The sequence below is a fragment of the Heliangelus exortis genome, chromosome 2 (genome assembly GCF_036169615.1).
Source record: "Heliangelus exortis chromosome 2, bHelExo1.hap1, whole genome shotgun sequence".
Classification (NCBI taxonomy): domain Eukaryota; kingdom Metazoa; phylum Chordata; class Aves; order Apodiformes; family Trochilidae; genus Heliangelus; species Heliangelus exortis.
In genome coordinates, this window is record NC_092423.1 from 39,341,882 (window position 1) to 39,355,405 (window position 13,524).

Below are 13,524 nucleotides of genomic sequence, written 5' to 3' on the forward strand. Positions count from 1 at the left end.
TGTTTTACTTCCCAGGAACCAGTGAAAGCTTTAGTAGGAGAGAGATTTGTTGTAAAATCCAGCAAGGAAGCAAAACAATTCTGGATATGCTGCAGTTGCTGTCATGAACTTACACAAGATGTTGTGAGTTTTTTGTTATCTAGGCAGCAGGAGTGTTTGGGTGAAGCTGCCAGTGCCACTCTGTCCCAAGTCTCTCTGCCAACATGTGAATCAGACACCCATGATCAAAACAGGTCAATTAAACTGATGGGTTGCCTGGTTTGGGTGGCTTGGCTGAACAGCCTTGTTTTAGCTAGAACTGTTATTTATGAGTTATCACAGGAGGATTCCAGTGTCATGATCACTGTTATTAACATGAGTTGAAAGGAACAAAGGCTTTGTACTAAAAAGGAAAGAGTAAGGAAAAAGCCTTGCACAGTGCTATGTGGGCTGAGTTCTTTAGACTAGTGTATATCTCCCTTTTAATTAAAATAGTTTAAACTGGGGAACTAGACATTGATGCAATATGTTGTTCCCATTCTGGAAATACATTCACTAAGAGTTAATAAATAATCTATGATCTCTAATCTTTTAAAGTCATTTCAGAGGGATGAAGTCATCTGCTATAATTGTAAATGCAGTACCTCTGCCATCACGGCATTCAAATACAAAGGTGAGAAGCTGATTAGAGGTGCTGGGCTGCTGGAGATAGATGCCCCAATTTAAATGCCACATCATTTGTTTTTGGCAAATTGAATCGCTAGAATATTATCCCCTTGTATTTTCAGGCTTTAGCCCTGGATTTCTACCTGCTTATCCCAGACTTAGCTGGGTAAACGGATTAATTTTCTTCTTACTAAATCAGCAGGGATTACCTCGAGCAATAGAGGCTGCTTAGATAGACCAGATCTTGCAACTACACAGCTCTAGTTTCCTGGGGTCACACCTAGAAGAGCATCACATTCTTGTTTTAGCATCTGAGGCAAATCTTGCTGCAGAAGCATATTTGAGGCTGCTCTTGATAAAGGTAGGGGTGTTGCTCTCCTTTGCTTTGCTTTTGATAGGAACTGAGCTGAATTGCCTGGAAAATCAAGCTTTTCACGTCCAATTTCTGTCCGATTTCAGATCCTAAACTGAAAGCATGGGGCAGGCTGTATATCTTTCCAAGTAGTGGGGTGAGTAGTCACTGCTGAATTTGGTTTCCCACCTCCAGACTGCTACCAGAGTCAGGGTGGATCATTTACACCTGGTTTGTGAGTGACTCTCTTGTCCAGCAGTTGCACTCAGGACTGCAGCACGGACACTCTCATCCCTGATACCATAACCAGGTTTAATTTTTCCTGCCAACAGTCAAATTAGTTAACACAATGCTGTCAGTCAGTGAAGTCAAAGACAAGCCATGTCAAGCTTCAGAATCACTCAGCTCCCGCCAGTTGTTTGCTAGTGACAAAATGTCACAGTTTGGAGCCTGACTCCCCCTCATCTGTGGAGAATAGTGAGTTTTAATTGAAAGCACATCATCGAGGGGCTGTAGTCAAGCACAGCTATGTTTCTTGCTGATCACAAGCCCAAAGGCAGGCACTTTAATGAAGCAGAGAGGTCAGAAACTCTCAGGGTAAAGTCCCAGCTAAAGGAAAACTCAAGCCCACTTAAAAGTGTGGAAATACTCAGAGCAAAGATCAAACTTCCCTTGCACCTCCTGAAGCATAGCAGAAATGTTACTTGCTGGAAATCCAGCTCTGGCTTAACTTAGTGCTGCAGAGAAGAAAGATAAAATGCATGGATTTCCTAGGTTGTTCAAAACTCCAGTATTTTATATGAATATCAATGGCAGCATTGTCCAGTGTATACATTATATAGAGACAGTCAAAAATGATATATCAATGATAGCATCTTTAATAGCCATAAAATGAAAGTGAGGAAGATTGGGGGTGATAAATAAAGAACAACCTGTATTGATCTATCTGCATCTGGTTTGTTAGATTTCCTATACAGTTTGTGGGGAAAAAAATACGTCAGTTCATCCTCCTTCAAAATGAACTGCTTTCCATTAACAGGCAGCAGGTGATCTCACGGGTTTTAAAGAAATGTGAAAGAGGGATCTGCAAAAAAATATATGATGAGTATTGTTAATATAGCAATAAATTTAATCACCCTTGCCTCTTGAAACTAGGACCACTGCACTTAGAAATAAAAAAAATAATAATAGTATGAAACTCTCTTGCAGGTCTGTAGCCTCCCTATGTCACTCACCGTTGCAGTAGCTTTAAAAGTGGTGTTTAAGCCCATCTGCTAGAAAAATATCACTTGCAATGCCTTAAGCATGAAATAATTCTGGGTTTGGTGTGTGGCAGCTTCACAACAGCGCTGCTGTGTCTGATGGCTGTTGTGTTCATCTGTGGTAGAAGACAAAGAGGAGCTCTGGAGTCCCTTATGGTCACCTCATGGAGAGCTATCCCGGCCATCCTGCCATGGGCACAACTTGCCATGTATCTCTTCCCATCTGGTGAAAGATTTATGGAAAACTGCTGCTCATACAGCAGCCTTGGGGCTGGACCATTACTGGCAGGATGGGAGAAAGGCCTGAGAGTGGAGAAGAAATTCAGGCTTTATGGTATCTATATGAGTGCTGTCAGACTGTGCCAGAGCTACTGTTTTCCCCAAGTGTCCCTTCACCCTGAGGCAGCACAGTCCTTCTTCATCCTGACCATCTCTGCCTTGGTTGCCAGAGGCTTCCACATCTGCAGTGGATGATGTCTTGAGGTATTCCTCAGTTGGGATATGCTGGCATGTCCCGTGAGAAAGAGACACCTTTCTACATTCAAGGCTGCACAAAGAGATAGAGAATGAAAGCATAGATAAAAGTTCTTTTTGCCTTCTGATTGTTCACTTTGTCCTCTTCTCCAAAATCAAAGCCCCCTCCTTCTTTCAAGGATCAGATGTCTCAGAAATTCTGTGCCCCAAGAACTGGAGCAAATCTTATTCACTTTGTTGTGTGACTGCATTGGAGAGGAAGAGAAAAAGGGTTGAGGCACTCTGGGGTTGTTGTTGTTGGGATGTCCCTTCATGACTACTAAGGGCAGGTGAGTGACTAAAGCTGAGGTTGAGTTTACAGCTTACAGTATTTGCTGGTTTTGGCAGATTACTAATGTCAGAATCTGTTTGGAGTCAAATATGTAGGGGATTTTGGAGTGTGTGTGGGTTACATGCCTTCAGTGAGCTCCATGTGCTCACCAATATGTGAAGCATTTTTTCCTCTGAGACCCCAGGTGCTTGAGGCCACATTCCCAGAGCATATGGGAGGTCTTTCACAAGGCTGCTATTTCCCTCCACAGAGAGGATGCCAGACTGTTGAGCACATGCTATTTACCTTCCAGCTCCCACCCATGCTTACATACTTTGTAGTGGAACAGCAACATTTCTGATTAAGACAGCACTAAGCAAACGTATCAGAAATACTGAAATATTTTCAATTAGTTTAAACTGATAGACATCATTGTGCTGGATTTCGAGCGCGAGGCAGTGCTGATGTGTCATATTGTGTTAGGACTTCTCACATTATGTTTGCCGATCTCAGTTTATGCCATCCTCAAATATGAAACAAATTGACTTGTTTTCTTATCAGATTCCCCTTTCCAGCCTTTCAATCACAAGAGAAATAAAGCTTTATTACAGACAGCAAGATATAAAATCTAGAAAGCTGCTACTTCCACAGTTCACCAGCTCCTTAAATTCCAGTTATTTCACTTTGTTCTCCCAAAGAAGTGGTATTGAAGCCACTTCCCAGGTGTGTGTGACACTTTCAGACGCTTTCCAGGTGTCTGTGAGGGAGCAGCAGTCAAAAATACCTCTCCATCCATGACAGACCTTCATTGACCAGTTTCTACCTTGGAGATAGTTCTGTTGTGTGGAAGGATGACAGCCAGGGTCATGCCTTCTCATTTGGAAGTTATTGCTTCCTATGTATGATGCTCATGCCCCCAAACGCATCACCAAGGTCACCTGTGATGGCATCCAAGCAGCCTGTTGTTCCAGATCCATGCTGACTCCTAAGCCATACCATGGGGCTGACTGAGGGGGAGTTCATTGTCCCAGGCAAGGAGCATGCTGACAATCTCATGGAGCAGACAGCAGCCTTCCAGCACCTAGGAATGGGTCAGGCTGTGGATGTTATCTAGTACAGATCCCACTGTTCCGTGCCTCCTTAGATCCTCTGTGTATTTTAGATGCTACTGTACAGTGTATTTTAATATACACACACAGCTTCAAGGAGGGAGGCAGAGGAGTGTTGAGCAATATTGTTATAAACAAGCCTTTAACTCAATATCATTGTTTGACAGATTTGAGACCTTGATCCTGCTTGTTTACACACATGCAGACGCACACACACATACAGACACTGAAATAACCTCTGTAGTTTAAAGCTCTGCTACTCCCTTTGTCCTTGTATCCTTTCCTCTAATGTTTATGACCCATTTTCAAAGGCATGTGCTGGTATCTGATGATCTGTGTCTTTTCAAGTCTGCATTCAGACACGCAATCTCACTGTCTGGGTAATGCTCACAACAGACAGCCTTCCAACAGAGTCACTTTCCTCTTCCCTCCTTTGCCCCCTTCCCTCAGATAAAAGTGACTGATGAAGCCCATTACTTATCTATCAGATAATAGATCTACTTTGACATGGATTCCTTATAAAACTCTGTCTTAGCAAAATTTGTTCTGGACGTCAAGCAGGCATTGGGCTAAAACATTGCTTTTGTTGGGAAGGGGGGGATAACTTAGCATTTAAATTCTTCTTCTCTATTGACTTTTTTTTGTGTAAAATTGGTCCCCTATGTACAGCAGAATTTAGCTGACCCATACTTTTGTGATAAAGGAAAAAGGCAGTGCTACACTGAAAAAATTCTCCCTGTAATGCTGACAGCATCATGGCATGTAGACATGATTAAGATGCACAGTACAAAATCCTGACACCCAAGCCAGGAAAAGATGGTGCTGCAAAATAGGATTTAGTCACTTCTTGTTGTCTCTACAGCATTGTCAGTGATTGGGAAAGAGAAGCAACTGTGCTTTTTGGTTTTAGCCATGTTTCAAAGCACTGTGCTCACCTACAGCAAGTATAAAATGGTTCAAGCCCCGAAAAATGCAAATCAGCTTGATTAATTTCTGGGTTCAGGGTCATACTTCTGCCCTGCACCAGCAGTGCCTGGAATCTGTTTGTACACTATGTTTTGCAGCAGCATCAGACCCTTGAAAGTGCATCCAAACTCAGAGACACTAAGATTTGCTGGTTGGTTAATGGCTGTGTTTTTGATGAATGGAAAGATTCTCCCAGATGAAATTCTGGGACTCTAAATGCAGACCAACTTTTCTAACATGGGAAAGTTCCAAACCCAGCAAGCCACAACATCTGGAGTTACAACCTCACAGCCCAGTATGTGAATAACTCCCATCTGTTTTGTCCACCACATCAGAACACAGAGCAGAACAGCTCTGAAGGGGCAATGGGGGGCACTACCCCAATTACCCCTCCTCACCCTTCCCTCACACCTCCAAAGCATGCCCGCTGCTCTTGTTGCAGCAGGAGCATCATCTCCACACAAGGAGAGCCTGACTGGGTGATGGTTACACTGTGCTTCTGGGATGTGGATATCAGCTCTTCCAGAGCATTTCTTTTGTGCTCTTTTTTTCCTACAAACTGATGGGCCTTCCCCCTGAGGGCTTCAAGAAGTACCGAGGAAGAGAATGGCATTGGCTGTTTCTTCTACTTCCTCGGAGGGGATAAGTATAGGTTGCCACAGTTTCCAGGTTGGCAAAGCTCCCAGAAATAGCTCTTGCAGAAATATATATTCCCAAAATGACCTAAAAATAATCCAGTGGCAACCTGAACTGTATATAAAGTTGGAAGATAGATACAGAAAATATAAAATGTGCTATTCTGCACCTGTGATCCCAGAGAACACTTTTATAGCAGTGTTATTCCAGCCCCAGGCTTCATGTCATGCCTCTCCCACCCCTCAACCCAGCACTCTGCTCCCTGGGCTGGATGGAGAAGGACTCATACCTTTGGAGAACATTTTACTTGGGCATATTAAATGAGCTCTTTATGAGAGATAAGTTCTCCTGTAGTCTGGTTTGCCCCAAGCCAGCAGGCTGTCTTCCTATGCCACAAGCAGAGGTTGAGTGTGTTGGCAGCATAGTGTGGAGCAGGAGCCAAGGCTCCCCACTCTCTGTCCAAGGACCACTGCTCTTCACAAATGTTACAAAGCACTCAAAGTGAAAAAAAAACCAAAACCAACTCAGCTCCTCTCGTATGCCATTAGTTTTAATATTACCTGCTACACAGAAATAGAGTTAAATTATCTTCAGCAGGTTTATCTCCATTTTTAACAGCAGTGCCTGAGAGCCAGCGGTGTCCTTCACAAATTCCATATCCAAAATGAATATAGGAATACATTGAGAAATTAGCATGAAATGGGCAATATGGCAAACTTATTTCACATCCCAAGACAAAGACAAATGAAAATCAAGGATCTCTGCAGCATCATGAAAAATATAAAAAAAAAAAGAGAGCATCTTATTGAATAAATTACACTTGAAAAGGTAACAGTGTTTTTTGAATATTCAAAGACTGATTCTCAGGATCAGAAGCCTGAACCAGCAAACAAAGTAACCTGCGTCTGTCTGCCCCATCCTGAGATCTCTCTACAGCAGAGCTGAGCAAATACTTTGAAGTAGATAATATACCCACACAAAAGCTTTTTTTCCCTTGCTGAATGTCAGTAGCTTGATCGTGGCTTCCTCTAATTTATTTGTAATTCAAATGTACTTGTCCAATTTGTTATCTTCCTGCTTTCAAACACAGGTCAGATAGACTGTTGAAGAGTGTTCCAATCTCCCCATTCAAAAGAGAACTGAGCACATTGTGAGTGGTATCACACAGGGTTGTTTTTTTCCTGCATCTGCAGGAATGCAAATTCTGTGATCAGAAGAAGAGCTTTGGGTTGCTAACATAAATTTCATCCCACTGGAGGGGTTTTCCTCAAAGTTTCAGATCTGGAAAAGTGGCTGTACCGCAACCTTTTCTGTCCATGTGGAATGCTGAAATGAAATCTTCTTTTTATTACATTCACTTGAAATTATGGCACCTGCATGCCCAGGCCAGGTTGCCAATAGTACGATCAAAACCCCATTCAGTTGCCTGTGTGCCCAGTTTCCAGAAAAAAAATTCTGGGGAACTGGGACTTCCATCGTGATAAGCAGTGTCCCTTTTAAATGTCCTAATTGGAGAGCACAGAATGAAGAGGAATGGTCACAGCAGTGGTAGGTAAAGAATTTTTGTCCCTTATGGGGCAAGTTTCAGCTTGAGGCTCTGGTAGAGCTTTGTCACCCCAGCTCAGCCCTTCTGCTATATGGCAGTATTCAGCTGTGCAAACTCCATTGCTCCAATTTCTGCAGAAAGCAACCAGGAAAGAGCTGGGAAGTTTGGGTAAAGGGAATCCATTTTCAAACTGCCAGCAGCACCACTCCACTTAACATAATCCCTGTCTCAGCCCCTAGATGTAAGAGGTTTTGCTTTAACTCTTGAGGGGTGTTTGCTAATATTCAAGCTGCTGCTTACCGTCTTTCCTTTGACTTATGTGGTCAGAAATAACCAGTGCAAACGTTCATGCAAATTTGAGGAGAGGATGGGTTTTTAGGGCAGGGTTTCTCAGTGAAAGTGTAGCAACTCACCTTTTTGAAAAATTATGACCTCAGATAGCATTTCTACAATTGTTTTACCACAAAACCCAATAAGAGTTAAGCAAAACTTGGAAAACTATTGTTTTCATTCATCTTCCCCCCCCTTTGCTCACTTGTTTGCTGGTGGTGCAGACGTGTGAAGGACATTTGGGTGGTTTGGTTTTGTGTTGGAAATACCAGGGGTTTCACAGTTGATTTCCCACTCTTATGGACTCTGCCCCATGGGTTGATAAAAACCCTTCCACATGCATCCAGTTGTGGGCAAGCAGAGCTTAAAGCTGCGCTCAGCTCCTTTTCTGAAATCCCAAATGAAGGGCTCATTTCTGTTGGGTTGACAATTGTGCTCACCACTCCAGCTGAAATCCACTCCAGCTGAAAACCACTCCAGCCTCTGAAATCCACAGGAACATTTTCCTCTGGTTTTGCTCTTCATTTTCACAGGCCTTTGCACTTCTCAGCCTTGTTCTTAGGCAAGAAGAAAGCACCAAAGTAACACAAGAGGGCTGAACAGAAGGAGGCAAGGCAGAGTCCCAGCAGAAGCCCCATCTCACAACACCCCAAACCTCCTCGGTGCAATGGGATTGCAGTGAGCATCTCCACCCACCACAGTCTTGACAGTCCCCAAAGCAACACAGCCTCAATCACACCCCACTGAGGGCAAGGATATGAGATGCTCACCTCCCATCCAGCAGACCCAGCAGACTGTGGGGTCCCAGCTGTGGTCCCCAAGACCTGGGCAGCTGACTGGCAGCCAGAGGACTCTTAATGAATATCACATCCCCCCCATCACCACCACCCTGGGCAGCACTTACTGAAGGAGACCTCAACTGGGAGGGAGAGCTGCAGTAGTGGGCTGAATTACCCAGAATTATTCTTTGTGCATGTAAAAAGACATATCTGCTATTTAGAAAAGCTCATAAACGGGTAGTGCATGCAGCATACAAAAGACAGAGGCCCAGAGGAAAAAAGAGGAAGAAAAAAAAACCCAAACAAAAAAACCCCAAAAACAAACAAACAAACAAACAAACAAAAACCCATCCCATGATGTGAGGCTATATTTTAAAGTAAATTTCATTTATCCCAGTTGCCCCTTTTCTGAACTAGTAGAACAAACCTTTACGGTAAAAGCTGAGGAGGGACAGGACGAGGGCCCTGTGGATAATTCAGGAGTGATATGCAGTGCATGAAGAGTGGTACTGAAAAATGCATGAGAATCTTTTTTCTTTTTATAAATGAACTGTGGAAGTGCTAGCTTCCTTGGAAAAATCAAGAGCAATAAATAGATAGAAAAAAGACATCAAAGAGCCTGAAAATGAGAGCAGAAAGCTCTCAAAACCCTGACTAGGTTAGAAAGGAAGAGGCACTGGAAGTTTTGGGAGAGAAGTGGACAAGCTATATAGATACACTTGAAGAGGACCCCATGTTTTGCACGTGGATGATCAGAGCCCATAAAGAGGCTATAAGTCAGGTCTAGAAAAGCAGGAGGGAATGCCATGGACAACTCCTCTCCCTGAGCCACCACAAAGGGGAATGACAGCTGGAAGTCAGCAGGGCAGCTACTGGGAATGAAGATGTACCACTGAAGCACAGCCTGCTCGAGATGAGTCTGACACTGGTTTTGTGTGACTGTCATACTGGGACTGGTGTCCAGGAACCGGAGATTATTATAACAATGACATGGCAGAGGATTGAATTTCCTCAATGGCAAAGGCAAGGGGAAGAGACCAGGGATAAACATGCTCGGTACCAGCTGAAGTGAGCAGTGGTGCTCCCTGGTACAGTAAATTCCAGCCTTCGCCCCACTTCATGTATTTATTTTTAAGAACAAAAATTACACCACTTGCAACACCTAGGGTGACCAAATAGATGCAGAGGCTACACCTGAAACCTGAAGAATGGAGGGATTCAGGCAGGGGGGAAAAAAAAATTCAATTGCAGTTATGTCTATAAAGAAAGATTGAGGATATCATTAGGCATCGGGCACTGCCCGTCTGGTGGAGTGTTTCCTGAGCCTGTAGGTAGGTGGTGAGGAAAGTGAACTGGGTAATTGCCTTTCCTGGGGCATCAAACAGAGGAATGGGGTGGAGAGCAGAGATAGTAATGAAAATTTAGTGCCGCCCTGCCTGCCCCATCATTTAGCAGGTGTGTGTGTGAGAGTGTGTCTCTGTGCACACCTTTAATTAGCCTTGAAATCAAATGATAGCTGCAGTGTCTGTCTCTCTTGTGATTTTTAGAAGCCCCCTCTGCTGCCTGTTTTAGTGGCAGATTTATAAAGGAGTCAGAAAACACATGGGGGGGGACGTTCAGCACTGGTGCTCTTTCCCAGGTTTGGGAGGCAAAACATCCCTAAGCAGGAGGGAGCCCAGGGAGAACCCCTGATGCATCTCTCTGTCCTCCTCCTGGCAGCCATCAGCACAAGTAGGGTCTGGGTCAGCCCTGTGGAAATCCAGAAGGCAGGGAGAGAGGGTCTCAGCTGGGTAGGAATCAGCTCATGCTCATGCAGGCTTCAAAGTTGCACCGACCTCTCCCTAGGACCAGCCTGGGGAGAAGCAGGGACTTTACACCAAATAAATATGGAGCCCTTTTTCGTTCCCACATGGTAAAGCAAGAGGCTAATTTGAAACCATCCCAACCTATTGGCATTTTCTTGTGCCTAGGGAAAAAGTGAAGAAATACAGGCAGAATTTTGTAGTCCTGGCCAAACGCTGCCACCTGCACCTGCCACTATCTTTTTCTCTCTGCTCTGTGGTCCCAGTGGTTTTACCCTGTTATTAAAGTATTCTCAGTAGAACTGGACCTGGTCAGAGTATGATGAAGTCAAAGCACAAGCTGACAAGCATAGGACTGACCCTTACATATCGGTCATGTCTTCCTTCCCCACAGAGATGTGACTAGGAAGAAGGAAAAACTTTTAAAAGGCCCCTGAAAGTGGCCAAAATCAGAATTCACTGAAAAGCAGAATTTTTGTGGGAAAAAAAAACATGATTCATTTTTAATTTAACAGAGAACCAAATCTTCCACTTGTATTTCTTTTAGTTACAGAAAGAATATTCCAAGCAAAATTGTTTTGTTTTCTTCGAAGCTATTGATAACTTGTGTCTTGATGATTTACATGTTGTGTTACAATGTCAGGAGCAAAGGCTGGCTTTTAAAAATATCAGGTTTTTTTTGTTTGTTTTTTTTTTTTTTTTTATAAAAATGAATTAATTAGATCTTCCTTCCATTTTGACATGTTCTATGGTGAGCGTATGCTCTGGAAGTCTGAAAATTTCAGGACAGCCTGTCACTGCCTCTAGGAACAGGCTAAATAAGTGTTAACCAAAGCATGAAATATGAAACACAACAACACAAGACAGAATGAAGTGAAACTCTGCTCTGATTTCAAATAATGCATAAACAGATTTCCTTGCAATAAGCATGCTGCCTGATTTTTATTTTCTGTTTCCCTTATGTTTCACTTGTGTTATCTTTTTCAGGGAAAAAAATAATTGTCTTCTCAAAAATTTCTGCCTGCTCCAATTGAAGGCATTTCTGTTATTCTAAACCAGACCTCATAAAAATGAACAGAAAAAACTGATCAGAAAATTGGTACCCATTTGATGTGTACTTTCCACGTCTCTTTCTACCAAAAACATTGTCCAGTCAGGAGGTACAAATAACCCTCCATGGCCAGCTTTGGAAATGAAGGACCTAGAAGTCAGCAGCTGAGTTTAGCACCAGTTTCCAATAAATATTTCCCAGCCTTTAACAAAAAGACCTTGGTAATGTATGAAATCTTACGATGCACTTTTTAAAAGGAGACAGCCCTTAGCAGTGGTATTGAAGCCTTTCATGGACATTTGCACATTGTACCTGTTTTTCTGAATTTCCTTCAAGAGGGTTATTTTCAAGAAAGGAAAGAACCTTGGTGAGAGTAGTGGGTCAGGTTCTTGCAGCTGCTGCTTCACAGGTTTCAGTAAACCTCACACCTCAGGATATATTTCAGCCCCTGTTAGATCCTGCCTGCTAGCAGTTGTGTTGCTCTGATGTCTGGCTCAATAAATGTTGGCAGGAAGCACATGATGCTGTTTCTGTAGCAAGTGCAGTTAGTTATGTAGCTCGGTGCATCACTTTCACATTTTAAGTCAGCCTTTCCACACAGTGCAGATGTCTTCTGAGGGGTTTCCTTCCATTCCCCTGAAACAGTCGGTGCTGCTAATGGCCAGGAATACTGGAGACAAGGCCATAGGGAATCTTGGCCAGCTCCAAGGTAGCAGTTCATGGTTTCCTTTATTTTTAGGTATTAGATATTAATATCACTCCAAGTAGATATCAATGCCACCCCAGTGCAGATACCCAGTGCTTTTCAGCCTGCTTTACAGGGCTCTGCAGACCTTTGCTGATGAACCAGCTGTCAGCTCTCAGAGGGTATGGCTGAGATTTGAAAATTCAGTTCATGCCTATGTGAATTCAAGCAGCTTCAAGTGCTACAGAAAGCAGTGACACCTTCCACCCTCCTTCCTGCCCTCTTCATAAAAGCATGACAACAATCCTATTGCTTTCGGTGACAGACCTCACTACAGCATTGCTATGCCCAGAAAAGAAAAACAAAAAATTAAAAAAAAAAAAAAAAAACATAAAAAAATCACAGATGTACATTCTGCCTTGCAGCTTCAGCTGGGAGAAATGAGAGTCACAAGCCCTGGAAATAAATCTGCCTCTCTCTCAGCACCAGAGAACCGACAAGTGTTCGTCCATCTGCCATAAGCAGTCAAACTGTGAATTCACTGATGTGATATTATGGTGGCATAATTGACTGAGGCTTTTTGGATTGTGCTCTGTGCCTGTGTGCTGGTTCTCCCTTGGCAGCATTCAGGGACGAGAGGTGGAGATGCTCCTTAAGACCCAGCTGATGGATCCGGGCAGCAGCAACCTGAAGGGATGGCTGGAGTGGAGGCCCTGCCTGGCCAGGTTGGTGCTTTCTGCCAGCAGCACTGATGGAGCAGGCTCTGTGCAGCTGTCCCTCAAATCCCTGTGCCATATAGTCAAAACCCTTTCTGCTTTACACCTCGTCTGTACTGACTTGTATCAGTTACCAGCCCCAGCCCCAAACTTCTGCCTTGGTCCTTTCTGTCATCACTTTCCCCTCAGTGTCCTTAAATGGACATGAGAGGCAGGTGATGGGATTGCACCCCCTGCAGCACCTTCAGCAGCTGGGCCGTGTCACCCACACGTGAATGTCCCCTCCCTGTGCTCAGCTGGTTGTGATGCCCACTAAGTCATCTCACTTCCTCAGATTTCCTGAAAACTTTGCTGCTGGTGGAGGGGCTGAGCAGGGGTAATGTCCTTGTGCCCCACGCTGGCGTCTCTCAGCATCACCACCAGTGCTTTTCACCAGGCTGGGTAAAGCTGGGCTGAGGGTCCCATGGCTACCTTAGGGGTGAAGCAGCATGGTGCTTGGGGGGAGATGAAAACAATGATGCACCCATGATAAACAGAGACAGAGAAGAAAGTGTAGGGAAGATTTCATGGAAGTTGTAGCTCATTAAAGGAAAACATGCTGAGATATTTTTGTGTTGCTGTTACTTACAAAAGAGCCAGGTTAAACAGCTTATCATGGTAATTACAGCAATGTAAAGAGAGAACTGGCAAAGATTACAGCCCTTTAGTACACCATCATCATGGCCTAAGTGAAACATATTTAGGACTCAAACAAGACATCTCCCACAAGCCCAGGCAGGGGATCAAAGGAGAAGAAGATCCCTGAATGAGCTGCTCAGGTGGTTGCAACATCCCCAGCTTGGAGGAAAAACTGTCTGTGGG